General features: G+C 52.8%; 1 protein-coding gene across 1 annotated transcript in view; it reads left to right on the top strand.

The window, feature by feature from the left end:
• The first annotated feature begins 887 nt into the window (after positions 1 to 887).
• The window catches only part of LOC133347658 (transcription factor HIVEP3-like), a 64,119-nt gene continuing 59,006 nt past the window's right edge, over positions 888 to 6,000 (top strand). The window contains 2 exon segments of the mRNA XM_061560127.1: positions 888 to 994; positions 1,288 to 1,347. The gene's annotated coding sequence lies outside the window, so the exon portion shown is untranslated.

Here is a 6,000-nt window from a genome sequence, read left to right as displayed (position 1 = left end):
TTCGTTGTCAGCAGGGAGCAGTGCATACAAATCCATTGTTGTACTGCACTACGACTCAATGTCAAGGCGCCCCCCCCCCCACCTCTCCTACCCGCCTTCACCAATTGCCTGTCAGCAGCGTGGTGAAAGAATCACCAAACATCACCCCACTCATCTTCTTGGTTCTTTCGGTAAAGTCACGTCCTCTGAGGACGGCTGCTTGCGTTGTGGCCGAAACGTCGTGAGAATTGTATTTTATTATGTTTTATTTTTTTTATTTTATTATTTCCCTTCTACGTGACTTTACCGAAAGAACCAAGAAGATGAATCCCTGCAGTCACGAAAGCTTTACATCGAAAATCACCCCACTCCACGGGACCGCTGCGCTCGCGAGCGCAAAGACACGTGGTGGGCGGTGGGGGGGGGGGGCTCATCCAGCAGCGGATTTGCCAGCGCAGCCGTGACACCTCGAGGCGCTTCGGGTGGAGGTGGTGGTAACTGAAGTAGGGTAACGTGGAGGGGGGTGGTGGAACCGTGGAAGGGAGGGGGGGTAAGGAATCGATTATACAGCACAAGGAAGAGCCCTCCCCCCCCCCCCCTCTCAAAGCCATAACAGCTCCACCACCACTACCACCACCACCAACTAACCACCCTCCCTGGCCCGCCACCATCAATCTTAACGAGGGGCCGGCGACAGCCACCGGTGGTTCCCCGCTGGTGAGCTGGAGATGGGGCAGAAGTTGGGGACAGCCCTTCCTCCCCCACTTCTTCTTGATGGTGATGCTGATGATGATGCTAGGCGAGTAGGAGGGGAGCTAGGGAGGAGACTCCCCTTGCGGGTGACGCTGGGCCACCACCACCATCATCATCACCACCCACCCCCCTCTCTCTCTCTCTCCCCCCGGTGGGTTTGCGCCACGATGAGCTATTTTTGTGGAGCTCGCTGCGTCTCTTCTTGGTCAGCAAAACGAAAGCGGAAAAAAAAAATGCGTCTGGTTTTAATCCGACACCCCCCGTGAGTTCTCCTTCAGCCTTCGCCCGGCTCCGTTTTGCCTGACGCGAGACAGAGAGACAGAGACATAGACAGAGACACAAAGAGAGACACACAGAGAGACAGAGAGACACAAAAACCTCGCCGACTCTTTTGCTTGACCGTTGCCGTTTTGTCATCGTCGTTGCTATCATCATCATCGTCGTCGTTGTTAGTCGCGGTTCGGGGATTTTTTTTTTCTTTCTTCCGTCTAAAATGCCGTCAGGCTACGAGGACAATATTAATAATGTCAACTCCGTTCTGTCGGTGTGTGCCAGTGGCGCGCTGGGCGAGTTGGTGAGTCTGGGATGAAAGAGTGCCCTGAGCTTCCCCCTACCGTGAGTATGAGTGGCATCACTGTACACGCTGTGGGTGGGGGGGGTTACAGTGAGCACGTTGCGGCTGACAGCTTCGCCAGACTCCCTCCCTCAATCCCCCGATCCCTCCCATCCCTTCCTCCTCACTCCTTTCATCCGTCAATCCTTTTCTCCGCCGCCTCTCCCTAGCCCCAATCACCTCCTTCCAACCCTTACTCCATCACCCGCTTCATCGTTTGGTCCGTCACTCCTTCCCTCAATGCCTCCCTCTCTCCATCCTACCTCCCTCACTTAATCGCCGTCTTCTTCACTCCCTCCGTCACTCCATCCCTCCCTGCTTCCAACATACGCTCCATCCCTCCCTCACGTGTCATCCCTGTCTCTCCTCACTCCGCCCGTCATTCCCTTGGCACCATCCATCACTGCATCTCTTCCTCGCTACGCGCTCATCCGTCACTCACATCTCTTACCTCACTCCCCCCTCTTTCAATCCCACCCTCCATCCCTCCGTCCACACTCCCAGATTCAATCCACCTCTCCCATCACGTCACCTCTCATCCTCCCCCACCCTCCTTCTCTCCTCCCTCACCCATACCCCGCCCCCTCCATCACTCCATCCCTCCGCTCCCTTCGCTCCCTTCATCATCCCTGTACCTCCACACCCTCCATCACTCCATCCCTCCCTGATTCCAACATATGCTCCATCCCTCCCTCACCTGTCATCCCCGTCTCACTCCTTGCCACACTATCCTCCGTCGCTCCCACACGCACCGTCCATCACTCCATCCCTTCCTCGCTACGCGTTCATCGCCATCACTCCCATCTCTTCCCTCATTCCCCCCTCTTTCAATCCCACCCTCCATCCCTCCGTCCACACTCCCAGATTCAATCCACCTCTCCCATCACGTCACCTCTCATCCTCCCCCACCCTCCTTCTCTCCTCCCTCACCCATACCCCGCCCCCTCCATCACTCCATCCCTCCGCTCCCTTCGCTCCCTTCATCATCCCTGTACCTCCACACCCTCCATCACTCCATCCCTCCCTGATTCCAACATATGCTCCATCCCTCCCTCACCTGTCATCCCCGTCTCACTCCTTGCCACACTATCCTCCGTCGCTCCCACACGCACCGTCCATCACTCCATCCCTTCCTCGCTACGCGTTCATCGCCATCACTCCCATCTCTTCCCTCATTCCCCCCTCTTTCCATCCCACCATCCATCCCTCCGCCCACACTCCCAGATTAAATCCACCTCTCCCATCACGCCAACTCTCATCCTCCCCCACCCCCCTTTATCTCTCCTCCCCTCTCTCACCCGTGCCCCTCTTAACATCACTCCATCCCTCCGCTCCCTTCATCATCCCTCAACCTCCCCCCCTCCCTCTGTCTGCTGCACTCGAATCGCGTGCAGTCCGTGCTGCTGATTTAAAAAAAAAAAATTCCGTGTGGCACAGCACATGGCGCTTTGAGAGTGCTCGTCTCGTTGTCGTCCTGTCTTCACGGCGATGCTGATGGTGGTGGTGATGATGGGGGTGGTTGGGGGGTCTTCTTTGCACTTCCAATGTTTCACGATCAACGCGCCGTGCTGTACCCTAAATGCCGCGTGCATCGATGCGTTCGCCCACTTGAGCCAGACGTCGTCTCCGTTGGATCCCCGCCGCAAACGCTGGCCGATGCCCGTTATTGTTGCCCGAAGTTATTTCTATTCACCACATAATCTGCCGCAGGAGCGCGCGTTAAAATTGCCCGTGCAGCGTGAGCATTCGTTAACAAACAAAACAAACAGCAAGCCCATTGTGTGCCGGTGTCACGGCACGAATCAAAAGTAGAAAAGTGATCCATGAACGAAATGTTCTGCCGCTCTTTAGTTACTGCATGTGAGTGTCTAGAAGTCTGGGGGTGGGGTGGGGGTCTCCTCCTCGGAATGGTTCTGAATCTCGGCGGGCTCTCACCTGACATTCAAAGAAATTCATGATTTCAAGGACATTGTATTTCAGACAGACTCGACGTCGCGTGTAATCACGCACTTCGCAGCGCCTGTAAAATCATCCGTTGCACCAGAGACTACAACACAAAAGCAAAAGTTGATTGTCTTGCGCGGTGAATGCCGCCCTCGATGCTGTTTACTCCCGAATCCATTTGAGTGGCATTTAATGGTTCATAGCGTCTATGCAATGCAGTACAATGTGCGTTTTTGCGGCGTCTAAATGTCTTCGTGTGTCGATGCGCTGTGTACAGGAACAGTGGCTGTATTTATTTTACAGAGAGCGACGGTCAAAGGGGGGAATGCAAGCAAGGTGACGAGCTTAAACTTATTGAACAGGAGCAGGGAGCCGAGAGCACGATTGCTGGGGGGGAGGGAGTTCCAAACAGGATGAGCAGCCCAATATTGGGGCTTTGACAGACATCCTCGCAATCCTACGATTGTACTTGGGTGCGACATTCTTTCCAGGGATTTGAACAGGACCGTCTTTTGAGCATCCACCGAAAACATCATTGGTTCGTGAGCAAACCTGTTTCTGAGCGGAGGCATCGTTGCCCGGTGTTGTTGTTGCTGTTGTTGTTGTTGTTGAACGCAGGCCGTGTCTGCAAGCTCGCAGAGGCTGGCAGGGCTTGACATCACGGCCCAGCGACCCTGAGCGGCCCAGTTGTGTGGCCCGGCCGGTCAAGAGCTCTTGAGAGAGCGGGGTGTTAGAATTCACAAGCTGGCTCCGCACTTTCAAATTCATTCCCCATCGCCGTTGTCCTTTGTGGTCTCTCGACCCGTGACATCTACGTGCATGCTATTACCCTGCTCCTGTGCGGCATTTGCCGTACCGACATAGCAGAGATGGGGTAAAAGATTAACATAAAGGTTGACATGTCAGGTATATACTTTTTTTCCAGGACCGCGTTCCATTCTTAAACGTTGTTGCTGGACTGTGATTAGGCTGTCATGCTTGCCTGTGCTCGCGTGCGCGCCTGCAGCACGGTGTCAGTACGGTGTCCGTGTGAAGACTACGATGTGATACGATTTGTATATACAGTACGGACATGTAGACGGCCTTTTTGTCAATCCACTGCTGGATGAGGGCCTCGGCATGCCTGTGCGGGTCGTACTATGGGCTCTTTGATGAGCCATCACCATACCGGTCAGTACGGGTTGGTGAAGGCGGGCAGCATAGATATGGGAGCATAGAGGCACAGTACAACAGTGGATTTTGCTGCACTGCCGTTTGCTTGTAACATAGACCCGCATGTGCCTACAACAGAGATTCTACGCATGGTGGTCGCTCATTAAAGCGATGTCCAGGCTCAACGCCTGCTTACCTTTCAAGTTCTGATGCAATCAGGGGCATTCTGCATGATTTAATTGTGGGAAATATAGCTTTATATATAGTCTCCAGGAAACGCGACTGCGTCTGTGGCTCACATGGGCACTGTATGTAGTCATTTCATAAACTGCTGCCAAAAGTTTCAGGACGTCCAATGCTTCCGCGTTGGTATTTGTCGCCACGGGTAGACATTCCTTGCCGACGTGCATGCTCCTCTGCATACATGTGCCCTGCTTGCCACGATCGGTGCTCATGAACAGCACTTCCTACACGCTGTCGTATGTAAGGTAAAACATATCATGCGCAGAGCGTATGCTGCGTGTTTCAGCACCGTATCATACTCCACGTGGTGCGTGTACACGGGGTCACAAGAAGGCGGTTTTACTGAGATCGGTTCGGTACTTCGCTGTTGGACATAGGAGCGTGTCGCCTGCTGAACATCGCTGTTATCACAGGGTGGGGGGGGAGGGTTGTTCTTGTTGTTGTTGTAAGGTGTTCGTGTACCAATTTAAGAGATGTGAATAGCTCCGGGCAAATGTGTCGCACGTTTTAAGTAACGCGTGGTCGTTTTGGAATTGGCAGTTTAATTCATTTTGCCCAACTACACGGGAGCCGGTGGGAGCGAGCAACAGACTGGCTCTTCTCTGACACGGTTTTCTTCCGACATATGCCCAGCAATTCACGGCAGACGCCAGCCGAAATGTGCTTTTGCTATTAAGTGGGCTTTTAAAGATCCGGTGTTACCATTTGCGCCAGTGGAACATTGTGTATTGGTGTTACGGCCCAAATTCAAATTACTGTACTGAGTGAAAATCGGCCACAACTAAACTGTGAAATCCGACCTGTTGGGTAGAGCGATTTGCGTGTGTTCGTTGTTGCCACTGCATAATCACGTTAAACTTGTCCCTTCAGTTGTCCGGCGAGAGCCTTGAGACGTTAAGTTTGAGTCACAACAGAAATGTCGGTGATGATGAGGAGTCCTGTATAGGGGAGTCAGGGACTGGTTTACATATTTTAAACACAAAAACAACATTTTGCATGCTAGTTTAACATGCTCTCAAACAATTGTGCAAACACCAGGATCTGTCTCAACTATTATTTACATTTTGAAAAAAATTCACATCGAATGTCTGAAAATGTCAAATTCAGACAGTAGCCATTCAGATTGGCTAAAAACTGGAGACATCTTTCTATATGTTTGTACTGCCTCTCAACATCCCGAATTTCTTAGAGGCCATTATTATCTAAAGTAAATAATTTTACAGGTGGGGGTTGAGTGGCGCTTCAGCGGTTGGCACACTGCGCTATGAATCCAGCGACTTGAGTTCCCTTCCCGGCTGCGAATACGTTCAGTGGCG

This window comes from Lethenteron reissneri, chromosome 26 (assembly GCF_015708825.2).
Source record: "Lethenteron reissneri isolate LAM-NWPU_2019-01 chromosome 26, ASM1570882v1, whole genome shotgun sequence".
Lineage (NCBI taxonomy): Eukaryota > Metazoa > Chordata > Hyperoartia > Petromyzontiformes > Petromyzontidae > Lethenteron > Lethenteron reissneri.
This window is presented reverse-complemented; position numbering and strand designations above follow the sequence as displayed.